Source organism: Rhipicephalus sanguineus, chromosome 6 (assembly GCF_013339695.2).
Source record: "Rhipicephalus sanguineus isolate Rsan-2018 chromosome 6, BIME_Rsan_1.4, whole genome shotgun sequence".
In the NCBI taxonomy this organism is placed as follows: Eukaryota; Metazoa; Arthropoda; class Arachnida; order Ixodida; family Ixodidae; genus Rhipicephalus; species Rhipicephalus sanguineus.
In genome coordinates this window covers 134,938,977-134,953,988 of record NC_051181.1, presented here as the reverse complement: position 1 = coordinate 134,953,988, position 15,012 = coordinate 134,938,977, and the positions used below count along the sequence as shown (strand labels likewise).

Here is a 15,012-nt window from a genome sequence, read left to right as displayed (position 1 = left end):
GTCGGTTGTGAATGGCTCCGATTACGACATCGCAAGCTGTCTGGCGTCCTTCGGACGTCGATTGTGTCGATACCTGCACGCAAAGCACGCGTGCGTGCTTAAGTGTGGGTAGTCGAAATGTCTGGTTCGCGTCAAGTACTTTGAAGGGTAACAGTCTTCGAGAGTCGCTGCCCCGCAAACTTCAACGTGGAAGCTAGTTATAGAGTCCCTGAACGTTGTAATAGATAATTTATGGTATATAGCGATACGAAGAGGTGTAACGTCGTTTTGGCGCGTGCGTCATTATTTAATCCTTAAGGCTGTTTAAAAAATAGGCAAATAGTTGCGTCGATTACGTCGACAGTGAAAATAAATTGTGGTATCTAGAAGTATTGGAGGTTCATGAGCAGATGTACATAAATCTCGTCAAGTTTACTTACACGGCCACGTGTAATGTCTTCTTCTTCTTCTTCGTCGGCAGCAGCAGCGTCCTGCTTTATGTACACTGCAGGACAAAATGCTTTGTACCCAAGCATCTTTGTATAGGCACGCCTTGTCATGTATTCGCTACGCCACCGTGTGGCGCAAATCTGCTAATCGCATCACACCAGCTAACCCTATATAAACGGCTGTATACGCATCTCTTTTATTTACACCCACTGTGTTGTTTTAATATTTGCGCCACTGGTTATCAGCTGTACTCACTACACGGGCTGTCCTGCCATATTTCTGTGTTTATTTCTCTTATCACGTCAACTCACGCATGACGTAATCACTGCGCGAGGCCGTTGATTGCTCATTTGTCACTTTAGGAGTCGGAATCCGGTCTGGTTCTTTTCTGATTATGTATAATATTTTTATTTCTTGGTTTGTGCTTTCGCTCTTCCTGGCTATGACCAGGTGTGCCTGCCCTGTCTCATAACAAACAACAAACAAACAAACAAACAAACAAACAAACAAACAAACAAACAAATAAATAAATAAATTACGATTTATATATGCATGGACGAACTTTCGGTGAAGTCGTACGACAGCTTCCCGAGATCTCGTTTATAGCTTTAATAAGAACTCGTTGCTGGGCGAGTCTGTGAATACTTGACGGCATCTTGATTTTAGCGCTAAAAGTGACGAACACCTGAGACAGCGACAGTCCAGTGCTTGATCCTGTCGCCTCTCATGTTTTCGTCCTTTTTTTTAGCGCTAAAATCAAGATGTCGTCGTTGCTAGCCACTTGCATTTTGAGGTGTATATAACCTCCTTAAAGTAAGCGGTCGTCCTCATACTGGGTTTTGTCATTTCGCATAGCCAAGAGGCTCGCATTGTGTGTGCAGCACAACTCCATGGAACGGCCGAATCAAGAGGCGGCGTCTGTGTGGGTGGCCCGGGCACATCTGTCAGCAAGACACGATTACGAAACGTACGCGTGTATAGGCGTCACTATATAGTCCTGTCGCCTCTCCCGTGTGTGCAGACGTCGGCTTCGCGCAAAAGAAGGAAACAGATGTCCTCCGGGCCTTCAGTCGGCGACACTTCTCAGCTCGTGAAAGCTCGTAATGTCCCAGCTGTCGGAGACAGTTCACTGGAGCTGGCTTGCGTCTTACAAACGTGCATGCGATGGAGTATTTATGGCCCTAGCTTAAACCGCACCCAGCGCACCATTAAGGGATGAGGTAAGGTTCCGCTGCTGCTTCGCAATGTGGATGTCGTGTTCTTTGACAAGCCACATAACGAACATTGTTATTGTTATCTTTTTTTTTTTTCGTACGGGTACGCCTGTGTACCAATATCCGTTGGGGCCATCGTCAGCCTTTTTCGCCCGTATTCACAAAACGTTGCTGCGCTATGTTCACGAGAACAAAAACCATCCACTAGCGATAGCGAACGTATATTATTACTAAAGTCCGCCAATTAGAAAACGGTTAACAAACACATTGCGGGGTTAGTTGAGGATGCATATTTTTTTTCTGCCTTTATCAACAGAAAGGCATGCCAGCGCCTTTCCTGTCACGTCTTTCTGTGTCCTTGTTAGAAAAATTAGCGCTGGTCTACTTTTATAAAGAAGAAAAATAACTAGAAAATGTTCTAGCGAGTAAAAAAAAAGCCTTTTTGAATTAGCCTCCCGGAGAGCGCATTGTTTCACTGATAATACGGTCTATTATACATTCTGGGCCATTTGTACGTTACGTGTCTTGTCCGAACGACCATGCGTAGAGCAACTCTTGAGACAAGTCTTCGCGCTCGAGTGGTCTTCGTGCAGCATTTGCTAGGTTTTCATAATAATGATAATTATACTTCTTCTTCTTCTTCTTCTTCTTCTTCTTATTATTATTATTATTATTATTATTATTATTATTATTATTATTATTATAGTAGTAGTATAGTAGTAGTAGTAGTATAGTAGTAGTAGTAGTAGTAGTAGTAGTAGTAGTAGTAGTAGTAGTATATACTGCTGCTTTTATAGTTGTCAATCTACGGCCAGTCCGCATTCGTGTCTGCATCGCTCCTGGTTTCATTGCAGTGTACATATAGGCACTTCCAAAATCACGTTATCGCCGTGGGGCGTGCAATATTTTATTTACACAGCATACATCGTTATAATATCTGGCGCACAAAACCTACAACGCGTCAATGAACCACACTGTTATTTCATCCGCGCTGCCAGCGGTCTCGGAGGTCAGCCGGGCGTAAACGCCGTCTGCTCTCCGTCGGAAACACATGTTTGGTTTCACTCGACCTTCGTCTAGCGACGTTTCCGTTTTTCTCGGAAAGACGGCGCGCCCTCCGCGCTCAGCAAAACGCGTGCGCGCGATGCGGGTCACCGCGACGAGTACACTGCTGCTTTGTACTCGTGTCACGTTGACACGCTTTCTTTCTTTCTTTCTTTTTGCAGAACGTAGCTCGCCCGATGGCGGGGTTGTTAACCTCTGGGTGTTCTCGGTGTAAGGTGACCTAACTTCGCCTAGTCCCTGAGCCGTCACTTTGTTATGCAAATTTTTCATAAACGAATAAGCTGTTATAGAACGTCTGAAAAAAATAAAGAAAGAAAATCTAGTGGGACAATCTTTCATAACGTCACAACAGTAAACGAGGAAAAAGTGATGGTGACGCAAACATATTATTTTTTTAAAGAGGGAACGGGTCCCCGTGAAGAAGTCAATCAGTTAATGGTCACAAACGAATCTGTGTCTTCTCCAGAGCGCTCGTTGACAACCACCGCGAATACCGAAGACTGCTTTTTATGTTGCTTCTAGCAATTAGGTCATGCCCATAGATTATTTTACGGATGTGTTTCCGTGCCGCCATATTGGGCTGTTAACTTGCCCGCTTTGTTTCTTTAACAACTAAAGGAATAGTGCTACGATAGACGCATACGCGTGAAAACGGTTGGCTTGGTGTATTCGACGTTTCGTGACCTTGTTAATTTCACGTCACGACACACGAAAACATTCGTTTAACAGCCCGAGGTGGCGGCGCCTGTGTGTCGAAGATAAAATCGTCTATAGACGAAAAGAAAAATATTTGTTGCCACTTGACTGCGTGTGAAAAAAACACAAAACATCACCAAATTCTCTTTCTCTCTCTTGTTCTGTTTCTCTTTGAAACCTGGCTGTGTTTATGAGACGTGTTTCGAAATTCAAGCAAGGCGCATGGTTGCAAAGGCACCCAGAAAACAACAAGCCACTAATCTAGTCCACCTTCCTCAGGAAAACGGCAGAATGACACTCTCTTCCACGCACCATTGTCTTAAGTGGCTTCACCGAAGTGTCCATAAGTTATCTTCGGGGCGGCAGCGCACTGCGAGCAGCCTCGAAACGTTACAACGCGAGATGCCACGAGGACGAAGAGCCTGAAAGTGCCCTTTCCATCCTGCCCCCTATTGTGCTGTCCGTGACTGCGACTGTTTGTCTTTAGACTCAACGGCGTGACTAACGTCGCCGTACGGGTCACGTGACCGGAAAAGACTCCGCGCTCGCTCGCGACCTATCGGGAGTTCGTTTAGCAATAGGTCGGGTGAGAGAGGGAAGGATGGGGGGGGGGGAGGGGAGAGAAAGGAAACCGTGTATTGGTATTGGCCATCCTTATCAGCTGATGCGCCTTTCTCCTTTTGATGTCTGCCGCTGCTCCGTTCTCTCTTTGCTCCGACGCTATGGCGTCGTTGAATGACCCGTCATCGCCTGTGTGTGTGCGCGTGTGTGTGTTCGTTGTGTACCCGAATTAGCCCTGATGGGCTGCCGACGTCGGGGTGTTGAACGGGGCCCGTTGTGTGCCGAGAACCGTGCGCACGGCTTTGTATACGCGCAGTTTGCACCTTCGAAATGCAGGCTTTCGGCGATTACACTTTGGTATACAGGGGCCTTCCTGTGTTAGCAAGAACACCTTATTATAGCATGGTCTAGCGCTTTTAATAGTCGAAATGTTGTGTGACTTGACTCCCTGCCGACTAACATTTCGTTTTGTATCTACGTAAAGTTCTCGGCATTTGACTGACGCTTGAGCACTCCGTTGCTGTCGAAGTCATTGTCGGGCTGCATGTTGTTGATCGAACACGCGGGGATGTTTTCGGGGTCAATGCACACCCTTTCATGTAAATCGCGCGGTCTTTTCTTCCTTGTACTGGCGCCAGCCTAATGATAATAAAGAAACGCAAGAAAATATTCAAGCGCAAGGGCATTGACGTTTTCTCTTGGCAAAACAAAGCCGTATTCTTTTTTATCTTTTCTTATGTGCTACAAATATTCGATCAAACTGTAGACACGATTACCGTAGAACTAATTGCGGCGCTGTGAACCGTTGACATTTATTCTTCCGTATTGTTCAGCCTGGGCGAACTCGCTCGCTCACCTCACGTGTGCTTTGTGCTCGTGTGATGGATCACACTCGCTTATCGCGCGCATTGTCATCGGTATCATCGGAGTTGCCATTTTGTCCGCAGCCAACGACCTGTAGAGCCAGCTGGAAGACATTTCGTCGAACACACGCAATGGCCTCGCATGCGTAACCTGACAGGCCGTCGTTCTCTGGGACATGCAAGAAATTGTGTCGTGGACCAAACGAAATGGCACACATACACGCGAGGACCAAGAAAGAGTAAAAACTCTACGAAAGAATGCGCCCTGGAATTCCCGCTCCCTGCGGAGCTAATCCGTTCGAGACGGCGACGTCAATCCTGCACCGTGGAGGAAGGCACTCCCCCCCTTGTTGCCATCGCGTGGTGCTTAGCGAAATGCGCCCCGTACCAACTCGTACCCCATTTTTTTTTTCACTCCCCCAACTCTTTTTAAGCCTGTTTCACATGCGAGCGACCGAGCGGCGGGGCCCGCGGCGATCGAGCGGCAGCAGGACGCTCGGACGGCAGCAGGACGCTCGGACGCGGCTTCGTTTCACATGCACCGCTTTTGCGCGGCGCGCGCCTCTGCGATGCGCAGTGATGGTTGTGGGAAGCGCCCGTTATCCGCGGGTTTCCTTTCTCCGGGCTCGCTTGCTTTGGTGCGCTTGGGTTGCAAGTTTCACCAGCCTTCTACTTCGGTGATCGATTTTCACGCGCCTAAACCTTGAATGATGAAAATGTGCAGTTTATCAGAGTGCAATTAAACAACTTCAGTAGTCACGTTTATTTCTGTTCCAGCTTTCTTTTTTTTACCACGCAAGTCATGTTGCACGCACATACACTTGGCCATGGAAAGCAAAAGAAAGAATTTGTTTTTGGGGTTTTAAGCTTTCACAGGGCTTTCGGTGGCTTTTGGTCTCGAATGCCGCAAGGCGTTGGTGAAGCGGATGCCAACGGCCCAGTCGACGACATTGTGGGTTTGTGAAGAAGCTCGTCTCTTTTTTTTTTTTTTTTTTTGCCTATGGGCATTCTGCAGTAAAGAGGCGCGGCATTTGTCGTCTTCGGGGTACGTGACCACTAAAAAAAAAAGGAAAAGAAAACAGTAAACTGTTCGAACGTGCTGCACCAGAGTAGTAAAAAAAAAAAACTGAAACGTCTACTGCGAACAAGTGCGGAGTGTCGTAGGTTCCCCCTGTCCGGACCTATGTTGGTGTCACGATTCGATAAAAATACAAAAGAACAAAATGACACGTGCAAACGATTTGTCTGCTTTGATGGAAGCGCAGTAAAGAACAACAAAAGGAAAAGAACGGCGTTTTCTACACTGCCAGCTCGTTGCAGCGAATGTCGTCTGCTAGGAAACCGAGTCGGAGCGAGTTCCTCCCGGCGCGCGCGGCTGCTCTCGTCTCCATCCCTACGGTCACGTGCTCCCCGCGTCACTGCTCCCCCATTGGTTGACCTTGGACAGCCGCTCTGCCGCTCGCGAATTTTTCCAACTCCGGCGATCTCTATCGCGCGTCCACTGGTCGCTCTAAAAAACCTGTTTTTGGGCTTCCGCGACGGCAGCCGCTCCGCTCTTGGAGCAAAATCGCTGCATGTGAAACAGGCTTAAAAAACCTGTTTTTGGGCTTCCGCGACGGCAGCCGCTCCGCTCTTGGAGCAAAATCGCTGCATGTGAAACAGGCTTTACAGACGTGTCGTTGCTTCTGCCGCACCCATCTGCAGGAGCTTAGGGGTGGCTGGGAGGGAGGACGCGTCGCCTGCGGCAGGGAGCGTGCCAAGCGAGCTTCTTGCGAAGTCCTCGTTTACCTGTTGGACACATGACTCAAGAGGATGCAACGCGGCGCGTTCTTGGCTTCACGGTCCGCGGCACTTTCTCGCTTGAGTCACTCGGCAACAAGGCAGCGCGCGCGGCCCTCTCTCTGCACCGTTCGCGCGTCACAAAACACGCGGCGACGACGTAAACAGAGGTGCCACCGTCGGTAACTCGCGCCACGAACGTCGTGGTACGCTTCTTTCCCACGTTTCGTTCTTCCTCTGCACGTAGTAGTAACGCTGCCTCTCGCATACTCGAACGCAAGCTGACTTTCGGAGAAAGGAGGTCGATCCCGGCCCAACCCTCGCCGGTGTCAGCGTCGCCGGCCAGGCCTGGCCAGCCAGCAGGCAGGTTATCGTAGCGCCTGTTGTGAGCTCGACGATCCGCAGCGTGTGCGACGACCGACGGTGTGTGCTCTCGTAGTGTGTGTGGTGTGATCGCGCGCGCTGAGCGCTGCCTTCCTCGAGCCGTCGTCGGCGTCGACGACATCTGCGGCAGCTCTCCTGCTGCTGCTGCGGGCGGCGGCTTTTAACGGTGCAGTCAGTAGTGCTGTGCGTACAACGTGCGACGACCGGAAACTGCGTCAGCTATCGCTGCAGCCGACGCCGTCTCGCGTTCCGATAGCGACGGGAGAGGACGGACCCATGGCGTTGGCTCTCGCCGGAGTGCCGCCGACGACGCAACGACTGTCCGCTTCCTCCCGTGCGACTGCGGCGACGACGTTGCTCGGAACGCCGCTGGACGACGACCGGGTCGCTGCGGCGACCACCCGAATGCTCCTCCTGAGGCCACCGCCGCTGCTACGACCATGAGGTTCCTGCGCCGGCTACGGGTGAATAACTCATCACAGAGCCCCGTGGGCCACCGTGCTCTTTTTTTCACTCCGCACGTGGCATGGTTTTTTTTTTTTTTTTGTGACCGTTGGTTCTGTATTTGGGTTGCGTTCGTTCGTGCTGCCGCTGGGGCGTCGATGTGGCGCGTTTCGGATGTGTGCTCTTTTTTTAAAGAAATTCATTCTCCCTCCCACTGTGTCCCCGCTTCCTTCGCACTCCGCGTGCTCTGAGAAACCGCCGCGTTTTGCATGCTGCTCGCTCTGTACTCCAGCCACGCAGAGCGCGCACCTGTTTGGGTTCAAGCTCTCACTCGTACAGTTCGTGGGAACGCGCGTGCTGCAAGCTCGTGACTCCACTGCAACGGACGTATTTAGGGGGTCACCGTCGTAATCTGACGGGGATGAGCTTGCTTACACGTGCGCGCTGATCCGGCGAGAGAGAGACACACGTTGGTGAATCTGGAAGCAGCAGGCTGCAGCTCGAGCGTGACGAACGTTCGTCGGTTGCCGCCTCTCATCTTCGCTGAAGCAAGCAAGCGAAAAGCCGAACCGTGCTGCTGGTAGCGGTGTTTCTCGCCAAGATGATACCCCGCCCTGGGAAACTCGAGTGCATGCGCCGAAAGCGTCGTCGTGTTTGCTCGAGACTCTGCTTGCATGCTTCGGTTATCTTGCCACCTGAACTTGGATTGCGCGATGCCCCCTGCCCTCCCCCCCCCCCCCCTCTCCGGGCCTTTCTCTTCTCTTTTTTTTCCCTACCCTGTTCGTTTGCCGCGGGTGTCTAGGTATCTGTTCCAGCGCATCTTCAAAGCATGTGTCGCTTCGTGTATGTGTGCTTAGGTGCGGAACTGAAGAGGGCACTTTCAGTTTCACGTATGTGTAGTACGTCATTGAATCCGGCTTCGCTTTGTTTTGCTCGGGCTGTGGTCGAAGGTCATTTTTTCCCTGTCGACGCGATGTACTTACTGCACTACTGTCGCGGTGACGTTTGTCAGCTGAGAAACCTGCCAACAAGATCACAAATGTACTTCGCCACATTCATGAAGCGAATTACCTAACCTAACCAGTGGGCCATATTTTGTGTTTCTGTACATGCTGTAGCGCTCATAGCCTGGCGGCACACTTTAGCCATGAGTTCATGTATGGATAGCAGTAGGGCGCTCTCTTGTTTCAATGTGAACTTTGTTAGGATTATTTTAAAGGCTTCGTTCGTGAGGTGCGCGTTAACGCGGAAGTATGTAAGTGGAGCCATAACGCGTGGGTTGATAAAAACAAACAAAACAAAAGAAAAAAAAAATTGGCCTGCGCAGGGATCGAACCTACGACCTTCGCGTTATTAGCACGACGCTCTAACCAACTGAGCTAGCAGGCCAGGCGAGGAAAGATCACTTGAGAATGGCAGCTGTTCGGACGTTCGAAGTTTGATTGACACATGCACGTAAATGATTATTTACAGCTTTTTTTTTTTACATTTAATGAGCCTAACGTTTAACATTTAAGTCTGTTAAACCGCAGTTTACTCTCTTAACTCTTAGTGTTACTTAATTGGCTTTCTGTAAAACGCACTTTCGGAAATTTACCCTACTGATTTGTTTTTTTAATTGGCTTAAGCCCGTTATACGTCAGGGCGATGCGGGCTACCCCCACGTTGCACTCCACTTTTCTCGTCGGGGGACAAACGCAGCACACTCACTCTCTCTCGCACAGTTCACTGATAGCTCAATAGTATACCGATACCGATGATATACGACAACGCCGGCCTGGAGAAACCGAAACGTTCCTTGAAATTTCAAACAGCATTTGAAACGCGTTTTTACGGGTGTTCGAAATTTTCAACGTATTAACTTCAAAAGGGGTTATTCAGAACGGATCGTCACAGACAAACCGGACCGCAATTAAGCTGCTTTGGACAGGTATGATTGGCACCGTACGAGCATACTCTCTTTCGCTGCGAGTGGGGCATGTGACCTGCATACACTGTTCTTTCTTTCTTTCTTTCTTTCTTTCTTTCTTTCTTTCTTTCTTTCTTTCTTTCTTTCTTTCTTTCTTTCTTTCTTTCTTTCTTTCTTTCTTTCTTTCTTTCAAAGAGATCGCGCGATGCTGACGTCACCGTAGTTTACGGCTCGCCTGCTTCCTCGTCATATCCAACGAAACTCCGGCCTGCTTTTCACTTCTCTCATTTTTTTTTTTTTAAGTATCACTGCTGCCTTTCCTCGCGTCATTTTCTATCGCTCGCAGCAGATGTGTTGCCGCGCTCGTTAAAAACGTTTCCAACGGACTTGTAAAACGTAACGAGTTAGCAACAAGTCTTTGAAAATCTTGCGAGGCATTCTCGCATCGCGTTTCTGTATACACAAGAAACGAGTTCTTCGTGAAAGGACTCCTGCAGCTGCGGCGGCGGCGTCCGTTTGCCAGCATGACGTCTCTTGCACTTCTCGGCACCCCTTTGAAGGGCTTTATTCAAAGACCCCTTGGCGAGTGTACTAACGACCAGGTTTATAGTCGATGACAACCCGCGAATTACAAATACCTCCTGCCTACAGCCAGCTGCGAGTGTACAGCCATACGGGCGCGTCTATTTGCAACAGTTCGGCGTCACGTGATCTTATAAGAAAACGTCGCGTAGGACGTCATACCAACCCCGTACAATTTGAGCAAAAGGCAAGGTTCTGTCTCGCTTTGCACAAGTACCGCTATTTTGCCAGTATCAGCGGTTGGCCCTTGTCACTAGTGGGCCGCTCTACCAATGACGTCATTCGGGAAGTTTCTGCTGAAGTCACATGAACCAGAGCTGTTAAGATGCGAATACTCTCCGTTATTGTACATGTAACTATTGTACGTAAAGTAGGAAAATACAATACCAACACACAAACGCAGTGTGTAGACTATTTTGCGGATGGGTTTCGGTGCCGCCATATTGGGATATTTCACGCATACGCATGAAAACGGGTTGGGCTGGTGCATTCGACGTTTGATGACCTTCTGTTAATTCACTTCTCGATAAAAAAAAAAAAGACATTCGTTTAATAGCCCAAGGTGGTGGCGACCACGTGTCTTCCGTGAAATCCTCTACGTGCGTACAGCCAATTACTTTCACTTATTTCTGTGACGTCAGTCAGTCTCGCGTGTTGGGGCGGTTGGCTCTACCGTACAGAACTATCTTTTTGTTGCTGCTTGTAGGCCGAAAGTTGAATGCCCTGGCAATTTTTATAGAATATCCTGATGTCAGGGTTCAACTAAATGCCATAGTTTAGGTGTGAACAACGAACTTATTCTTGCCAGTAAGCATAGCGTTGGCAGAGCAAATGAAATTAAGCCGAGTGCGAACTCCGAAGTTTCGAGTTCACTTTCTGACTAACCTAACCTTATGTAATACGACCGTGTTTTTTGGAGTATAAGCATAATGGTTCCTTTTCAGAGGTGAAGGGCGACTTCACCGTGGTACTTGCTGCGGGTGAATCTTGTACTGAATTGTAGTGAATACGCCGATTACGCATTCACTTGCCGCGCTGTTGTATTCCAGTCGCGTATCTGTCGACCACGACTGCAGCGACGTGATTAGTCGCTGTTGTTTCCGCGTTCGTTCGCAGCCCCGGTTAGTATATCTACCCGTATCGCCAGTGGCATTGCCTTTATTTCCGCTCAGGCTGCTTGTTTTTGCTTGCCGCGTTCAACGTCCGGAGTGTGCTGTCGCGCTGCTAACCTAACGAGCGCGAGTGTACAAGCTTTTTGTTCTTTTTTTTGTACTACTGATGCCTGGGCATGTTTGTATCTATAGTTATTGAGAGCTCTATGACACGAGAAAGACGCAGGCGCTATAGAACTACTGTATGTGGCTGTATACGGTAACTCTGAATAGAATTCATAGAAATCTGTGTTATGAAGCACATGGGGGACTCGCGAATAATTTTGACCAATGGTGTTCATTAGCGTGCGGTTCACGTAAATATAAGCACTCGAGTGTTCTTGCATTTCGCCCCCATCGCAGTGCGGTGGCCTTGGCCAGGGGACGCGTGTGTGTGGTCTCCAAGAAAACACGTGACGCGAACATCACACAAGTTTCAGCAAGTTTTGCCGTGTATAGTCGAACACCACACTGAACGCGTTTCCGGCGTATTTTCAGACTGCCGTCGGTCGCTTGTGTCTACACATTGCCGAAATAAATACCGACACAGAGTCACATCGCGTTGAAATAACCCTGAATGAAAATTCTTGTCATGTGGCTAAGTATAACTTCAACGATTTCCCAAACGTGCGCGTTACACATTCAAGTTCACGGTCCGATCATGCACGTTGCGGCGATTGTGCGAGTGCAGCGATTTCTTGTTTCGTATTAGTTAATCACTCTTTCGCAATACCAAAATCGCCACGCTTGCCGCGAGAAGACGCTTGGTAAGCGAGAAAATGGGCGGAAAGAAAATGCGGGTCGCGACGCCACCTCGAAGTTGCCGCACCAGTCGCCGTGACGTCATATATTTTGACGGCATCTACTAGGGCCTATACGTAGTTGCTAATCGGTAAAAATGGATTGAATTGTCTTTTCAGAAAATTTCGTTGAACCATTGTGGCCAAAATACGAAAAAAAAAAGAACGCTTTTGAAATCCCTGAGGTCGCCCGCCACGGTGGTTATGGTGCTCGACTGCTGGCCCCGAAGGTCGCGGGATCGAATCCCGGCCGTGGCGGCCGCATTTCCATGGAGGCGTAATGCTCGAGTCCCGTGTACTTAGATTTAGGTGCGCGTTAAAGAACGCCAGATGGTCAGAATTTCCGGAACCCTCCACTACGACGTCTCCCATGATGACATCGTGGTTTTGGGACGTAAAACTTGAAACCTCTGACGTCAACATCGGAGGTATCGGTGGGAAAATTAAAACATTTGAAATTGATTTTCTCACCTATTAATACAACTGTGGTGGTGAAATTAACGAGTTTCGAGAGTATAATTTATCAGTCTAAACTAATTTATTGTTTCACTTCAGTGTCCCTTTAAGGCGACGGTGCGAGTGCTTAGTTCGTTGCATGTAATAAACGATTTCGCTTCGTGTTTCCCAGGCCACGGCAGCGAGTATGCGGCTTTGTTTTGCTGACTTTCGGTCTCGATCTTTTGCCTGGTGCGATAACGAATTTCGCCAAGAGCGCACGGTATACCTTCCTTCGAGGTCACGTGGTTGTTGTCTCTGCATATGCTTGGGACATTGACCTGGCTTCGGTGCGTTTCCGATTTCGCTGTGACATGCCGAGAAGATAAGTAGATATGCTTATGGGTGTAGTGTTTTTTTTTTTTTTTTTGTCGAGTCTGTATAGGCAGTGCATGCATCACCACGTGCCGTGACTTCTCGAAGGTCAGCGACCTTTGCAACTAACTCTGTGCGTTTGATTAAGCGGGCTGCCTATTGTGATCGTTAAGGTTGTAATACCGCAGTGGCGAATGTTTCTGCGACCATATTGTCATGCGCTAAGGCACACGGAAAGAGCAACTGCCACACGCACACACACACACACACACACACAGAAAAAAACAAAAAGAACGTCAACTGACACGTGATTCACGTGTTTTGCTGGCCACGGTTTGCTAGCTCGAGAACTCTAAATGGCAATCTCTCTTCTGCGTGAGTTGTTATTAAACACGGTTTATTCTTCGTCGTCATCTTCTTTCCTTCCTTTCTTTAATTTTTTATTTATTTATTTATTTTTTGCAGTTGATATAAACGGCTCGCACTGGCGGCATGTAATAATAAGTATGTGTGTCGGCCACTTAGAAAATAAACCCTGTATGTAGGACGTTGCAGTAAGGATTCAGTCGTGAATAGTGTAGCCTGCTGACGCCCCCGTTCCCGAGTCCTTTACTGTGATGCAACTGGTCCACTGCATTGCGTCACTGGCCGGTCAATATTGCTCTCAGCCGTTTACGCTGTGTTTGGGAATGTATACACATCAATCAGCGAACTGACTGCAATATAGGAGAAACGCGTGCGCGTTGAGCCGGCGAGGTCTGTTTTGTTTGGGTACAAATATCTCAACGTCGTATCAGTCTCCCCGTACGTAATTACGTGCAGTGCTACCGAGGCTGGAGAAAGTTTCGGTTCTGGCTGCGAGGGCAAATACCGGCTAGTTATGCTAGTCGTAGAAGGAAGCTACATGTTTGGCACTTAGATACTATCCAATGCATATACAGTCAGCGGTGGCACTGCGCCTACTAGTACGCAGCAAGGTCCATGGCGTGCATTAAATTTCGGCCTGCGTCTAATAAATCATTACTCCCTGTCCCTAAAATATTGAAGAGGAGTTCACAACACCTCATGATCGTACGAGGAGTTAGTTAGTGGTCTGACCACCTTCGTTTATATAGAGTCCTTCAATACTTCTGGTGAAATTCTGGTCATTTGCTACACGTAACAGTTAGATGACACGTGTTCTTACGATTCCTTACTGGCTTGTCCAGCTTGGGTCAGTTGCTATACGTGCAACAGCTGTCGCTTGTTCTTACGAACCGCCATAGGCGTGCGCAGGGTTCCCCATCAGGGGGGGGGGGGCGAAGGTTCATCGCAGCGCCCCCCCCCCACCCTACTAAGTCAATGTATGGGGCAGATTTTGCGCCTCCCCCCCCCCCATCTTAGGTGACTATAAGAGTCAATGTACGGGGCAGATTTTGCGCCCCCCCCCTCTTAGGTGATTACGGGGGGGGGCGCCCCCTCTGCCCCCCCTGTGTGCACGCCTATGCGAACCGCTCTATAAAGTATGAAATTCTTTGTGAACATGGGCTTTTTAGTTGGAGAATATGTTCGCCATTACCCTTTGCCGGTACCTGTGATACGGGCCACCTTGATGTGCGGAGTTACCAACACAGGCGCTTTGAAAGGCTAGCAGTTACTAGTCCGGTGATCCCAAACTGCGCGGAAGTTCGCGGTTCAGGTTTCCTCGGTGAGTCGTATAGGCGTTCAGCAGCCACGTGCGCACTCTATAGATGGCGAGCTGTACGAACGCGCGTGCCGTAGGTAAATTGTTGCTTGGGGCGCTTGCACTACAGTGCTTGCACGCAGCCGATGCTGCTGTTGCGTGATGGCCGACTTCCACGGACGGCGTTACGATAATACTGTGCAGTCGTGGGCGGGCCGTAGCTGTTGCCGTCCAGCTTGCAGATGTTTAGAAAAACATATATGATCCCTCATGTAGCTGAACCGCTTACCCTCGAAACGTGAAAGTTTAGACGAGTTGTTTGTTGTTTTCTGGTGTACTTTGTGTAGGTCGTTACTAGATCGCATGTCGGTGCCTGTACTGCTTCGTGGTCGTTAAAAAAAAAAAAAAAAGGTGTGTGGAGGGGGAGATGAGGGAAACACTGCGGGTGCCCACAGACCTCCAAACCTCTGGGCGAGATTAAAAAAACAAAAAAAAAAACACTAGAAGTTGTTGAACACCAGGCGCGAAGTCATCTCTGCCCATCAGAAAATACCTGTGGGTCCACGAATCGTTGAAACAGCGTCAAACGCGCAGACACTTTACAGGGGACATCACGCATCACTGTCAGTGTATAGTCTACTATATTGGGCTGTTAAACCTTG

The 15,012-nt window shown here is 48.9% G+C and overlaps 1 protein-coding gene and 1 non-coding gene across 4 annotated transcripts in view; one reads left to right on the top strand and one right to left on the bottom strand.

Annotated features, from left to right (window-relative positions):
* LOC119396492 (uncharacterized) overlaps positions 1-15,012 on the top strand; it is a 95,581-nt gene that overhangs the window by 52,601 nt on the left and 27,968 nt on the right. The window contains exon 1 of one of the 3 annotated variants that reach the window (XR_005184451.2): positions 7,150-7,455. The exons of the other annotated variants lie outside the window; for them this stretch is intronic. The gene's annotated coding sequence lies outside the window, so the exon portion shown is untranslated. Of the gene's footprint in view, positions 1-7,149; positions 7,456-15,012 lie in introns of those variants that run through there. 3 annotated transcript variants of the gene reach the window in all.
* On the bottom strand, positions 8,751-8,824 carry Trnai-aau (transfer RNA isoleucine (anticodon AAU)). Its single transcript has one exon. It is a non-coding gene; the product is annotated as a tRNA-Ile (tRNA).